Genomic DNA, 15,522 nt, shown 5'->3' with positions numbered 1-15,522 from the left:
AGTGGGGTGGGACTTTCGCTGGTGCGCATTGTCCAAAATTGGGTTCGGGGGACAATTTTTGAGATGCATACAAGCATTGTTTGATAACCCAACAGCATACACCAGTTATGGGGGGTTGGCATCCTCGGACTTTTTGATTCAACGAGGAACTCGCCAGGGTTGCCCTTTATCACCCCTTTTATTTGCCCTCTCATTGGAACCTTTTTTGTTTGCCCTTCAATCACAAACCCAGATCACACCATTTAGATCAGGACTACAAGAATTAAAAATAACTGCATATGCCAACGACATTGCGGTTTATACAGAAGACATAGCCGAGGCACTAAAGGGAATAGTACTAGAGGCCGAGAAATATGGGAGTGTGGCGGGCTACAAACTAAATGTACAAAAAACACAAATAATAGCCAATTATACTCCAACTGTGAACGTCCCCGACATTTGCCACATTGCTACATATTTGGGGGTTAAAATAACGGCCAGATTACAGGAAATTAATAATATAAACTATAATGAATTAACTAAATCTACCAGCCTACTATTAAAAAAATGGCATAGACTACCTTTGAACTTAATTGGTAGAATTAATCTGATCAAGATGAAGGTACCTCTGGTAACTATGTCAATGAAAGGAGAGAAAAACATTAGGCACCCACCCCTCATGTAGCTGTGAGTAAAACCATCCACATGTTGTGCTATTCCCCACGGGCAGTTTTATCACTTTGTTATGAGTACTATAGGTTCGAATACTACTAGTGGGCCTTTAGCAATATGTGTTGCAGGCCCATTAGTAGCAATTAATTTACAGGCCCTGAGTATATGGTATACCACTCTACAAGGGACAAGTACATTAAATGTGCTAATCAGGTGTATACCAATGTAGCAATATTTAAGGGAATGAGCACAAGCACTTTAGCAATAGTTAGCAGTGGTAATGTGCACAGAGACTTAAGTCCAACAAAAAAATTATTTCAGCGGGAGATGTACTTTTTCCCGCATCTTTGCCATCACTGGGGAGAACTGCAACGCCCAGCTTTCAGCATCAAGCCCAGGAGGGGTGTATGGATTTCACAAGTGCTTTTAAGTGCCCTGGACTACTGCATTGCAGTGCGCACCTATCCAGAACTTTTACCCACATCGTTGTCATAGCTGGAGAGGACTGCAATCACCAGTTTTCAATATCAAGCCCAGGAGGAGGGGCTGAACTTCACAAGCAATTTAAAGCGTGTTTGATTACCACAGGCATAGAACACACTTATCTAGTACTTTGCCCACATCTTTACCATCGCTGGGGAGGACTGCAAATCCCAGCTTTCAACATCAAGCCGAGGAGGAGGGCTGTACTTCACAAGTGCTTTTAAGCGCATCTGATTACCATGGCACAGGGATGCGTGTGGGATGGGCCGGGGCATGTGCCTGGGCAAAGACCAGGCCAAGATGGGCCAGCTATTCCAGGAAGAGGCAGAGCAGGGCTAATCTGACTGCAATGTAGGTAGCCTCTGTCCTTTGAGTTGTAGTAGCAAGCCCCAGCCAGGCCTACTAGTGCAAGAGATTTGTCCTTCTCTGCTCAGAGTCCTCAGACCAATGGTAAGAAGTTGGCACAAAAACTGGAATAGAAAACAAAGTATTTATTAAACCTCATGAGGTGGAACCACAACCATACAACACCCTTCGGTAGTGTATGAAGTAGCACACTGACTAGAAGGAACTTGGTCCTTTTATACCCACACAGGGGCTGAAATAAAGGCAGTACAAGGTACAGGGTATTGGTTTCAGACACATAAAAGGTCATAAAGAGAGCGTGCTAGCAACAAGTGGGAAGGGCTGACAGTTAGCTAATATTGGTGGGCACATCTTGACAGTTACAAGTTAGGAACAGCTATAAGCTCTACTGGGCATATGCAAAGCAAAGAGACAAAACATATCTTGGCAGATTTCAAGAAAAGTTGACAGAAAGGTAGGACAGAGCACATGGCATACAAAATGGCCGACAGAAATACAAAATGGATTCCGTAAAATAGGCAAGATAGTCTCGAAATACCGAATGTCTTCTGCCAATGCTTAATCTAATCGCTGTTAAATTACCACAGAGTGACTTGACTAAGCTTCACTGTTGGGCTGTTTGCTGGGTTCTGTGGTGCTCTACCATCCTCCATCACCCTTAAAGCTATGGGGAAGAGAAAGTGGATTTGTTAAATATGGTGGACAAATGGCCAAGGACCATTAAAACAATTCTGTCTTTTCTGAAGAATTTTGTTGGGCTGTTAATGGAGGAAATCTCTAGTGAGTAAGGCCAGCTGTCTTTAACATGACTTGAATCCAACCTGCCAGGAGGATCACTCAGAAAGATCACCAAAGACTATATGTGTTCAAAATGTACATGACTCAAGTGGTCCTCCATGCTGCTCCACCATGTATGATAGATATGCCGGTCATGTTGGGGAGGCTGCCATGACCAGGGTGGTGTTGAATCCCCATCTTTGTCTGGAGTGTCTGAGCACAGTTCTGCTGGCCTTAGGCTTCTGAGCATTTTACCACTGCTAACCAGTGCTTAATTGCATGTGCTCTCTCCTCTAAAAATGTTAGACAGCCACATACAATAGGAGTTTAGGTGTGACTGAGAGGGCCATCACTCACAGGATGGGATGGAGGAGCTGAGCCCAGCCACACACCTGAAAAGACTGTGTTTTGTCTCCACACAAAGGGTTGTATACGCCATGTAGTTTGTCTGGAGCCAGGGCAGGGAAGGCAATGCATCTGTACACTTCACATGCATGGCTCTAGAAGCATCTCCCCACTCTACAGGCACCGCAGTGTATAAAAGAAGGACATCAGACACCACCACTTCAGTACACTTCTGGACCTGTGTATACTCTGCCATGAAGAAGGACTGCTATGCTGCTGAAGGACTGCCACTCTGCTAGACAGCATTATGCTGGACTCCTGCTTTGCAGTGCTGACCTGCTGCCTGCTGACCTCTTGCCTGGGTGAGAAGGACTTCAGCTGCATCTCTTTAACACAGAGTGAGTCCAAGGGCTAATTGGCTTGCCTACTGATTTAAAACCTCAGGGATATAACAGTTTTCCAACCACCTTGCACCTGCACTTGGACTCTGCTATCTGTGAGTCTTCCCTGACAAGTGGTGCCACTCCAGTCCTGGACCCTTGGAATTAGGCCTAAGTTGCTTTCCAGTGGAACCAACATATCTTCCTTGCTGAGAGATGCATCTCCTCGGCTGAGCAGCATATGCTTGAGCAGAATGGATACATCGCTGCTGTCATGTGAATTGGGCCCATCGCAAAGACCCATATCGTCCACCTCAGTCCTTGGAACCGATGCATCACCTGGCAGCATTGTGCATCCACAGCTGAGCTCTTAGCATCTTTCGTTGATGGCAGCCTCGACGATGATGCCAGACTCTGCATCGCAGGCTCGTAGCTCCTTAGAACGGACACATCATCAGCTTGCCACTGCATCACTGATGCTATACTTTGCATCACAAGCCTCTTAGACAGGATCCTTGATGTTAATGCAATAGGACCTCGCACCACAGCCTGGCCCTTTCTCAGACCTGACATTTTGTTTCAGCTGCATGGTGCATCTTCAACATCGACCTGCACAACACTTCGCAACCAGGTATTAAGGTTCTTGTGTCCTGGTCCGGTGCGACTCTATGTCCACAATTGGTGCTTTGTCCTTTTTTGATGCTGTTTTCAGTAAAAATCTAAAATTCAATATCTCCAGCTCCAATAATTGGATTTTTATCATTTTGGTCTTGTGTTATTTATCAAAAATGGCTCCATTTTTCTAATTCTGTTGTGGGCTAGTTTTTTGGTGTGTTTTCACAGTTTTACTTCACACATTGATTTGAGTTCAGCCTGACTGTTGTGTGCTAAGCTACCAAGGGAGTGAGCACACATTACTTTGGGGTCTGCTTGTGCATTACACTGCCAAGGATTGTGGTTTCTGCTTAATCAGGGCTTACACCCCATTCAATCACCTTCCTAATTTCTTACACAAACCAATGCAGCGGGGCACTTCTTTTCACAACTCTGCATTGAAGCTGCTATCTCAAAAGCAGGACTCTACAGCTCTTTGGAACTGCCTCTGCGCAATGATTCCTTGAAGCAGGACCTCACGTCGCAGCCCCACAATTCCTCAGAACTACTGTTGCTCAATGCATACTTAATGCAGGACATCACATTGGAGCCCACTGGAATTGCCGCTGCGTGACACATCCTAGACACAGGGTCTTGCAATGCTCCACAACCCAAATTTTAGGTACTTTGTTCAGCGAATCTAAATTGGACCCTGTATCCTGCTCGCACTCCATTGCGGTCAGCCTGAACTTGGGGCTTTGTCCCGGTCTAGTAGACCAGATAACCACAGTTGGCGCGTTGTGCTTTTAAGCAATATTTCTACCTAATTCTTTAAAATTTCATATCTCCAGTTCTTCTGATTTGGTGTCAAATAATTGATAACATTTCACTCGGTTTTTATTTTAGTCCTCATACACCGTATTGGGCATTCTTGAAGGGATTCCTCCGACCCTTCTCATAAGTCTTGCTCGTTCCCGCCCTGACATTAAGCCAATGATGATAGGTAGGTGAGGTACCAACAAGTCTAACCTGTTACTTTAATTCATTCCTGTTTACCACACAAGCATAAGTTACTTAGGCAAGAAAAGATCAACAGAGCCCGGGCAAAATCATAGGACCGTCTTTACTTATTACTTATTACGCCAAGCCAATAGGGCCAGCCACATCTTATCTAGGCTTGTATGATCACAGGCAACATCAGATTCGGTAGTAAAGATGATATGTGACAGCCAATCGGCAAATGTTGGAGGAGTAACGGATTTCCAGGCCCTACAGAGCTCTCTCCTCGCCAAAATCACAACATAAAAAATGAATTTAGATGCAAGATCTTTCAAGCAATAATCGGTCGTCAGGCCCAAAAAAATTGTTCTAGAGTTAACCTCCACCTGTTACATGAGAACATCTTCAAGAAACTGTTTAACCTCTAGCCAATAACTAGTGATCTTCGGGCAATTTACAAACATATGGAGGTCATCGCCCGCCGGGTGCTTTCATCTAGGGCAATGATATTCGGTCCCTATCGCCTTAGCTAATTTCCCTTAGGTCCAGTAATCTCTATAGGCCATATGGAGGTGATTTCTCTAAAGGGCAGCAGGTTTTACCACTACCCGCAACATAGTGAAAGAGCCCCTCCAGATATCAACCGGATTGAGCATATCGGGCCAAAGACGTTACCCCAGAGATTCCGGGTTTCAGATACCACCGCTCGCTCGTCTTCCAGTAGGGCCCAGTACCAGAAAGAGATTTCCCGCTTCCAACCTCCCCTTCTGGATCCCCCCAGAGCATCACCCCTGCCAATTTTAGTGGCTAAGAAAGATGGTCCTTGAGGCAAGCAGGGGTCCCTTGAGAGTCCCAGATGGGAGCCTGGCATGTATAGTACGGGATTTTAAAACTTTTTCTAATAAAAGACCAGTTTTTAAGAGCGGCCCCCAATACCTTGAGCTTAATCTTTTTGAAGAATTTGGGGTGCCCAAATTTAAAAAGAAAAAACTCCTGCCCTTGAGGAACATCGTGAAGTAAGGCCTGAAACAACAAGCCCAATGAGGACGAATCACACTTACTGGCCCATCTTCTGAAGTTCTTAAAGTGGGAAGCGTGACAGTAATTAAGTAGATCGGGTAGAGCCAGACCCCCCCTATTTAGGTTTTGCCTTAGCTTTTTCCAAGCAATTTGGGGGGATTTAGTATTCCAAATAAAAGAGCTGATTTTCCCCTGCATTTTTGCAATGTCTGGAACACTAAAAGATAGTGGAATTGAGTTTAATAGGAAGGTTATCTTGGGCAAAATTATCATTTTTATGAGGTTAACTCTCCCAAATATGTTCAGAGGCAGGCTTGACCAGCGAAGGAGCAAGCTACAGACATCTTTAGAAACCCTGCTCCAATTAATCTTGGGGATATCTTCTAATTTTTGGGCTAATTGAATACTGAGATATCTCATTTGAGACTTAGCCCCCTGTGTGGTGTTTACTTGATTCCACTCCATGATCTCAGTCTTATCCCTGTTTATCCTGTAGCCTGACATCTCCCCAAATAGTTCAGCCTGTTCTACAAATTTTGGAATGGCCTCTGTGTGGTTAGTTGTGTACATAAGGAGATCATCTGCATATAAAGGAAATTTTAGCACCAGGTCTGAGATTATAAAAGGTCTAATTGAAGAGTCTGACCTAAGCCGGGACACAATAGGTTCTATATATAAATTAAACAAAAGGGGTGACAGGGGACACCCCTGCCTAGTGCCCCTGGAGATAATAACCCAATCTGAAAGAGCCCCATTAACTACGATTTTTGCCTGGGGGCAGAATAGAGAGATCTAACAGCTGAAACAAAGTTTCTTGGAAATCCAAAGCTGTTAAGAGCCTCCCAAAGATATAGCCAGCTCACCTGGTTAAAAAGCCTTGGCGGTATCGAAGGCAATTAGAGTTAAGGGAAGTTGCTTATCCACCGCCACATCGATGGTGCCAATGGTCTGAAAGGGCAGTTCATTCAGTTTTCTACCAGGGATACAACCCCTTTGATCTTGGTGTTTTAGGGTTTTAATAATATTTGCGGTCCTAGTAGCTAACACCCCGCTAAGATTTTGTAATCGGTGTTCAAAAGGGAAATAGGTCTATCAGACGCAATTTGTAAAGGATCTTTATTGGCCTTCGGAATCAGAGTTACAGTAGCTTCAGACCAGGACCTTGAAATAGACTCACTGGACATATATATTTTGGTGAAAAGATTGCTTAAAACAGGTACTAGTATATCAGATAAGGCCAGATATACCTCAATGGGAAGGCCATCTGGACCTGCTGCTTTGCCTCGGGCCTTATTCTTCAACTGGGATTCTATTTCAGCATCTGTTATACTAGAGTTTAAAAAGGCCCTGTCCTCTTGCATCAACTGAGGAAGATCTATCTGACTCTTTTGTATCCTGAGATCTAAACTTGAGGTCTTCCTTATACAGGCCCTGGAAAAAAGCTCTAGCTTCCCCCCGAATCTCCTCATCCTCATATAGGGTAGTCACTGCAATAGACAATTTATCTGGTTCCTTACCCTATCTGCCCTGCCTTCCAAGCCAAGAGAGAGCTACATCTTTCCCCATATGAGAAATTTTGTAATTTACTGGAATCCCACCTGGCATTCAAGATCTTATCAAGCTTAGCCTGAAATTTGCCCGAAGGCCTTCGAGCTCAATTTGTAACCGGGGCACTAAGTCCTGAGCGACTGCTGAGGCCTGCTGCAGTTCCTGCTCTTTCTCTTTGATTTTACAAAGCCGGACTTCCTCTAACCGTCTCATGGATTTATTTTGATTGATCACTATCGAGGTCAACAGGCCTCTTAAGAAAGCCTTAAAAGCCTCCCAAACTGTCTGCTCAATAGTAGTGCCCAGATTAAACCTAAAATATTCTTTTGCTTGTACTGCAATTTCTGCCTTTACCCCCTCCATTAATAAAGCGATCCATCCAGAGTCCACCTCCTCTGGCATTTAATCTGTTTTAGATTGACCACCAATACCACAGCCGAGTGATCGGAGAGAATAGCAGTGATATAGGAGACTGAGTCAACATCTGAAAAAATGGACTGATCTAACAAAAAAAAGTACATTCTGGAATAGTGTCTGTACTTTTTATTGTAAAAAGAAAAATCCCTTTTGGAGCCATTTTTCACTCTCCATACATCTAAAAGGTTGAATTCCTTAATAATAGATTTCTGCTCACCATAAGACCTGCGAGGGACAATATATTTGGCCTTGGAAGTGTGATCCAAAAACTCATCAAATGCCACATTAAAGTCCCCCCCCCCCCAAAATAATAGGAGCAGATGAGACCAGGAGGCCCGCCTTTAACTTTAACAAAGCCCATGGGTTGTCTTAGTTTGGCCCGTAGTAAACTGTGCATACCAGGGGAGAACTGTGTATAGAAAGTGTAGCCAATAGCCATCTCCCGGATTGATCAGTATAAAACTTTTCAACCTTTATACCTGTATTGTTTCTGATAATAATTGCAACACCCCTGGCGCTACCACTTTGTTCTGAGTGGAGACCCTCCTGAACCCATCTGAACTTCCCAAACCCCGACCTACATTCATGAGCCTCTAAGTGTGTTTCCTCTAGGAAACAAATGTGGGTCTTGCAACTATCAAGGAATTCGCTCACTCTCAGGAATTTCCTCCTTTCCCTCAGACCATTCACATTCCAACGTATTAGCTTTATTCTATTGATACTGGCCATCGTATAAAACTCTCAAACAGACAAGCTCCATAACCAAACTGACGTTGCTTTTAATTGTATCAGGACTAATTTTCCTTTTACTTACCCCCCTTTTTCCCCCTCAACCCCCGTAGAACGCCCCATACTTCCTTTTGGCGATCATTGTCGCCAATTCAGGGCTACTCTTGCACCCACACAAAACAAACCACTAATAAGAAAAGGCATAAAAACCCAAAACTACACAAAATAAGACAAAGGTGACCCTATAAGACATTGTGCCCTTTAAACCATAGTGTTAAAGTTTTATACATATTCAGTGATTATTTTTTTTCCATCTTTCCCCTTTATATTATCATTATTATTATTTTTTTTTAGGCGACAAGCAAACCAAACCACCAAAACAGGCCGCACCAGTAAAACTCAGAACTCAAACTTGACGGGAGCCAGATGGAGAGTTCTCTTTCATTAAGATCAGGAAGGTATCTACTTCTTGGGGCGAGCTAAAATTGTGAAGCTTATTTCTCCACATCACCTTCAGGAGCGCCGGGAACTTCACCTGAACATTCGCTCCTAAGCTCCTAAGCTCGGACATTCTTAACCCCAACTCCCATTGCCTTTGAGCAGTTATTTTGCCTATGTCTGAGCAGACTTGGTAATCAACAGAATTGAGTTGGAGTGTTGTGTCCGTTAACGCTCTTCCCAAGATCAGCTCCTTAACTGCATAAGCGTGAAAGTTAACCAAAATCTTCCTGGGGGCTTTCCTGTCCGGATGCAGCCTGAAGGGGTCCCTATGGGCCCTCTGAATTTCTTTCTCAAGGTCTATATCTGGTCTATCCTTCAATAGACCTTCTCTAAGAATTTAACAAATAAAGGTTTTAACATCGCCGCACTCAGCCCCTTCCGGAATTTTCAGGAATCTTAAGTTGTTTCTCCTAGCTTGCATTTCCAGCCTCTCAATGTCTGATTGAAGTGATTTATTCTGCTGCATCAAAGTCTGAATGTTTTTAGTGTTTCCTTGAACTGCTCCAGTAAGTGCCTCCACCTCTAGCTCTAGAGCCCCAGTACGTTTACAAACGTCGTCTAGTTTAGACTCCAAGGATTCACACTTCTCATGTATTGCCTTCTGGTTAGCTACAGAGGACCCAGATTTAGAGAATATGTCCCCTCTGAGGGACTGAAACAATGCTTCCAATTGCGGCTGCCCCTTATCCAATATTTAGGACTGAGACATAGTTTCTCCAGATCCAAAACTACCTGGACTCATATGATCTCGACCGCCTGCATCCCTACTATCTAGGGATCCTGGTGAAAGGCAAGCCTGAGTGCTAGCCACCTCTGAACTAGCAGAGACACCTGCAAATAAGAGTGGCGTAATAATACCCGGTGGTACCAGAGAACTCGGAGAACTGGGAGCCTCTAAGGTGCTACCTCCTTCGGTGTTGTACTCTGTTTTTCTAAATTGATGTGGGATTGTCTTTGGTTGTGTTTTCACTTTATTAGTGTTTGAAGTGTTGCATAAATACTTTATACATTGCCTCCAAGTGAAACCCAACAGTTTTTTTGCCAAGCTATCAGAGGGTTAAACACAGGTTAAATTGGGGTTAGCTTAGACAAAAATTGTGGTGTGCTGCTTGGGTAGTGTTCTACTCCCTCAACCAGTAACCCACATTCCTAGAACAACTCTAGATTTAGCAGGCGGTGCTCCATCTAGATAGTGGGGTGAATGTCCTCTGTCATACTGAAGTTGTCCCACTACCTGCAAACTTAAAATATGTCCCTCATTCTGGCTGCTTATAACTCACATTTGCTTATGTGTGTCAGAGGTGTCTAGATATTGCATATCATGGATTTCACAAATAGATCTATGGAAGCTTGCTCTTCAAGACTGCCAAATATCTTTGCCCATAACCCATTTTGCTCACACAGATGTCATACTGTTTTTTTTCCACCCCTTGGGGATTTTTCACAAACACCTTGCACCACCAGTGTGTCCCAATTTATGATGCTCCGGTGGCACAGAATGCTGACAACCCATATCTACGAGGTATGCAAAGACTTTGCATGTCTTTTCATGGCCTCGTTTATATGGTGTAAGGAAATACAGTGCAAGTCCCTGCGTTGCCTTACACTGCATCAGGGGGGCAATTCAAGGGTAGTGTGGTGGGTTTTTCCATGCAACACCCATGGGATTTAGCCCATTCCCAGACCTACAAGGATCTGTAGTCCTCGGAATGCATTAAATCTGCACGCCTCCCCAGGAGAGGTGTAACAAGAAGAAATATCTATATCCTCCTTCTATATCCCTTCCAGCACTAAAACAATCCTGCCAACAACTCAGACACTCCTGCACCATGGCGAAAGGGGGCCTAAGTTGGTATTAGGCACCAAATTGTACAAGCAGAAAGGACAGGAATTAATCAATCAATCCAATAATGAGAGGCTTGTATGGCGCAGCTACTCACCCATGTGGGTCTCAAGGCACAGGGGGGGGGGCTGATGGTCTCTCTGGGGGTAGGATCATTCAAAGAGTGAGGTCTTCAGTTTCTTCCTGAATTGGGTCAATGACGATGATGCCTGTGGTAGACGGACAGGGTGTTCCAGGTCTTGGCAACAAGGTAGGAGCAGGATCTTCCTCCGGTTCTGGTCTTGTGGATCTTGGGGAAGGAGGCTAGGGCCAGCTAGGCAGAACGGAGTTGTCTGGAAGGCATGTGGAATACTGGACAGTGGTTCAGGTATGCTGGTCTTTTGTTGTAGAGAGCTTTGTAGGCATGTACGAGGAGCATGAAGGTGATTCTCTTGTTGACAGGGAACCAGTGGAGTTGTCGGAGGTGTTGCATGATGTGGCTGAGGTGGAGAATGTTGAGGACCAGTCCGGTTGCAGCATTATGGTTTTTTTGGGCTCTTTCTGGGCTTAGAGTGCATTGCCCTAGTCGAGATTGCTGGTGATGAGTGCATGGGTGAACGTTTTTCTGGATTCTGTGGGGATCCATCTAAATGCCTTTCAAAGCAGGTGGAGCGTGTGGAAGCAGGCTTGAGGAAACTGCATTGATTTGGCAGTTCATTGTGAGCAAGGAGTCCAGTATGATGCTGAGGTTGGGTGCGTGGTCCATCGAGGTGATAAGAGATCCCAGAGTGAGAGTCATCCTAGGCCAAAGGCGTGGGTCCCAGGATGAATCCCACGGTTTTGTGAGAGTTGAGCTTGCAGCAGCTGTCTTTCATCCAGGGATACTTCAGGACTAGGTTTCAGTTACCACCATCCACCACTGGCATAGTGTTAAATTCAGCAAGTTGTTTGGATAAATTAGAGAAAACGTGTACTATGTGTACGCTTGCAGCATGTAACACACCTAATTCCAGTGTTGCATTAAACATTTATGTTATTCATGCATGTATAGTGTCCCCTAGGTCTGACCATATCTTTAGAACCTAATAGGGTAGTGTCCTGTTAATGAGCATATTCACAATGCAGGTAAAGAGCTGATCCACCCTATTCCCATCTCCACAGCAAGCCAGGTAACAGATCCATCAAAGTCCTAAAGTCGAAATAACTCAGTGTAAAGCAGAACTTGAGCACTTCCAAGCCTTATATATTAATGCAAGATCCATCCCTAAGCACTTTGCAGAAGTCTAGGATTTATTAGAAGATCTAGACCCAGACATATGCCTCATTTCAGAGACCTGGTTACAGAGTCACACTACACCAGTGCAGGCCCTTGTTCTTCCTTAGGATTACACTAATATTCGATTAGACAGGGTGAACAGGAGGGGGGGGGGCTAGCAATAGCTTTCCGGGCCCACCATCACATCAAAGTACTTGACACGGTGATGACCGATGGTTTGGAACTTGGTGTTCCGGTTACACTCACGGGAAGGTGCGACTGTGACTGGGGCAGAAGTGTATCACCCTCCAGGAGAAAGTAATAAAGACTTCTGCACCTCACTACTTCTCTGGCATCCTGATTTATAGGCTCCCAGGCCCCATGTCGGGTTTTACTCATAGCCTACTCAATATTTTAGAGCCCTATTTTGGGAGATCTAATCTGACGGTTATGGGGGATCTGAATTTCCATCTGGAGGATGCAAGCTCTAGCGACACCTGTTTCTTGGTGGACGCCTTAGCTGCATATGGTCTCCCTCAACTGGTGGATAGCCCCACCCATCAAGCTGGCCACATATTGGATGGGGTCTTTTCCAACGATCTCATATTGACAGCAGGCTCCCCCATTCCTCTTGTGTGGTCAGAACACCTGGCTGTCCCCTTGGAATTAAAATCCTCTCCTTCCTCCACATTGCCGGATCACCTTAGGAGAAGGGAACCAAAATGGAACTATAAGAAAAGTTCTAACAATACCTTGGCCCCGCTTATGGCCAACATCAGAACTGCCCCTATTGGGCAGGTACATGAGGTTGTGCTGGATCTCTCGAACTCTATCGAAAGAGCGTTGGACCTTCTGGCCCCCGCGTCATACAGTTACTCTGCCAGAAAGAGACCATCTGCCCCTTGGTTCTCAGAGCCCCTCAGGCTTCTAAGACAGAACTGTAGGAAGCAGGAGAGGCTCTGTCGAACAAGTTGGGATCTCAGAGAAAGGGAAAAGCACAAGATCTTGTTAAGAGAACACAAAATGAGGATAATTTAGGAGAAGCAGACTTATTTCTCCAACCTAACAGCCTCCCTCACTTCCCCAAGAGAATTGTTCAACATCGTTGACTCTCTTTGTACTCTGCAAACACCTGACCCTGCAATAGGGTCCCAAGAACTGTGCGACAAGATCTCATCGTTTTTCCACTTAAAAATTGCCGACATTTATAATTCCCTGAAATCACAAAGGGCTATGTTGGGTCTCCCCCTACTCCTGGCCCCACCTTCCATGCACGGTCAACTAAAGGACTCTCAGAACAGTTTGTCTAATTTTCCTCTTCTCACTTCCCAGCAGCTAGACCTGCTCTTGAATAGAATTAAATCTGGATCCCCTTTGGATCCGTGTCCCCTCAGGGTCTTGAAGGACTGTAGGGAGATCTTACTGCCTTATTACCTGGAAGTGATGAACCTGGCTATAATGGAAGGCATTTTTCCGGCTTCCTGGAAGAAGGCAGTGGTCAAGCTGTTGCTGAAAAAGCCAACACTAGATCCAGAGATATTAAAGAACTTCCGACCTATCTCACTGCTACCGACCCCAACAAAGATGTTTGAGATACATCTTAATCAACATCTAACTGCCTTTCTTGATTCCTCCGGCCTCCTAGATTCATCGCAGCATGGTTTCAGGAAGCACCACAGTACTGAGTCGGCCCTCACTGTGGTACTGAATAACATACGCTCCAAGGTTGATCGGGAACAGACGACCTTACTGGTCTTGTTAGACCTGACAGCAGCTTTCGACACCCTGTCTCCCCAAGTTGTAACAGTGCGTCTTAGGGAGATAGGGGTGGAGGGCCTTGCGCTGAGCCTGCTGTCCTCTTTTCTCAACCAGAGGGAGCAGAGGGTCAAGTTGGGAGAGTTCCTGTCCCCAGCTAAACCTGTGCAGTGTGGGGTTCCACAGGGATCGGCTTTAAGCCCCACTCTTTTCAACATATATGTGGCCCCACTTGCCAGGTTAGTAAGATCTTTTGGGATGGAGGTGGTATCATACGCCGATGACACACACATTATGATCTCTCTCTCCCACTCACTGAGTACCTCCGCTCTCAGCTTCAGGAACTGCATGGAGGCATTTTCACAGTGGATAATTCTGAACTCACTGAAGCTGAACGGAGAGAAAACGTCTTGATGTTTGGCGGGGACCTGGACGTCTGGTCTAACGACTAGTGGCCCCTTTCCCTAGGACCGTGCCCACGGCCTTCGAAATCCGCCCGGAATGTGGGAGTAATGATCGACACAGCTCTTACTATGACGGAGCAAGTAAGCAGAACAGTCTCCACTTGTTGGGGCATTATTAAGATCTTGAGGAAAATCTCGCACTATCTGTTTTTGAAAGCCCGCAAACAGACGGTGGTGGCCTTAGTTACATCCCGCCTAGACTACTGCAATGCGCTCTACTCGGGCTTGAACATTGGCCTGATACAACGCTTGCAGACTGTTCAAAACGCGGCGGCACGGTTCATTCTTGACATCCCTAGCCGCTCATCTGCCACTGTAGCTAGGAAGAGTCTGCTCTGGCTCCCGATTCAGGCCAGGATCTCTTTTAAGATCCTGTGCCTTGTCTACGGGGCACTATTCGGAGAAAGCTCTGAAGGTATACGATCTCTGCTGGTCCCCTACACTCCCAGCAGACACCGATACTCCTCCAGTAAGAAGCTCCTGACTGTTCCTCAGGCTCGGAAAGTCAGGTGGGGTGGAAGGGCTTTCTCTGTGCTGGTCCCTAAGCTGTGGAATACTCTCCCCCTGGAATTAAAAACTCTACCCTCTATCGGATCTTTCAGAAAAGCATTAAAAACCTGGCTTTTCGCAGAGGCGTATCTGTAAGCTGGTCATCGGCTCTCTTTTGGATCTCATTTGGTTAGGCGCCTTGATGCCCAAGGGATAAGTTTGCGCATTATAAGACTGAACCATATATTCCACAATCGGAATTATTTTTTTTTGGTTGGCGATTTTAACCACCACTTAAATGACCTCGCAAACAGACACAAAATGCTTGGTATCAGCCATGGAGTCACTAAGGCTCTAACAAATGATCCACAAACCCACTCACATAGCAGGGCATTCTCTGGACAACATTTTTGTCAACATAGACCTATCAGTAGATCCCCCATGGGCACTGACCTAGACTGATCACTTGGCTCTCAAATTCATTGATAAGGTGAAAGGCAGAGGTAGCAAGCCCCAATGCAGAGAGATTCTTTGGAAAGCATGGAGGTAAGTTACCCTGGGGTCATTTAGTCAAGTCTTCAAACCCCCCTCATTTGTTAAAGTTGAGGCAATTGACAAGGCCTTAGATATATGGGAGGCCCCCATTGAAGATAATTTAAATACTATCGCGCCACTTAGAGCCAGACGTGTGCGGGAAAGAGTTTGTTCAGCCCCCTGGTACTCTGAGAATCTTAAAAAAGAAAAGACCCAGTGTAGATACAGAGACAGAAAATGGAAGAGAACCAAGTGGCCAGAGGATAATAAGGCCTTTTCGGTGCTACATAAAGTGTACTTAAAAGACTGTAACATATCCAGAAGAGACCATTTAGGCCTGCGAATATGGGAGGCAAAGAACTCCTCCAAGGAGATTTTTAAAATTCTTTAGGA

Source organism: Lissotriton vulgaris, chromosome 8 (assembly GCF_964263255.1).
Source record: "Lissotriton vulgaris chromosome 8, aLisVul1.2, whole genome shotgun sequence".
Lineage (NCBI taxonomy): Eukaryota > Metazoa > Chordata > Amphibia > Caudata > Salamandridae > Lissotriton > Lissotriton vulgaris.
Note: the sequence above shows the minus strand (reverse complement) of the source record.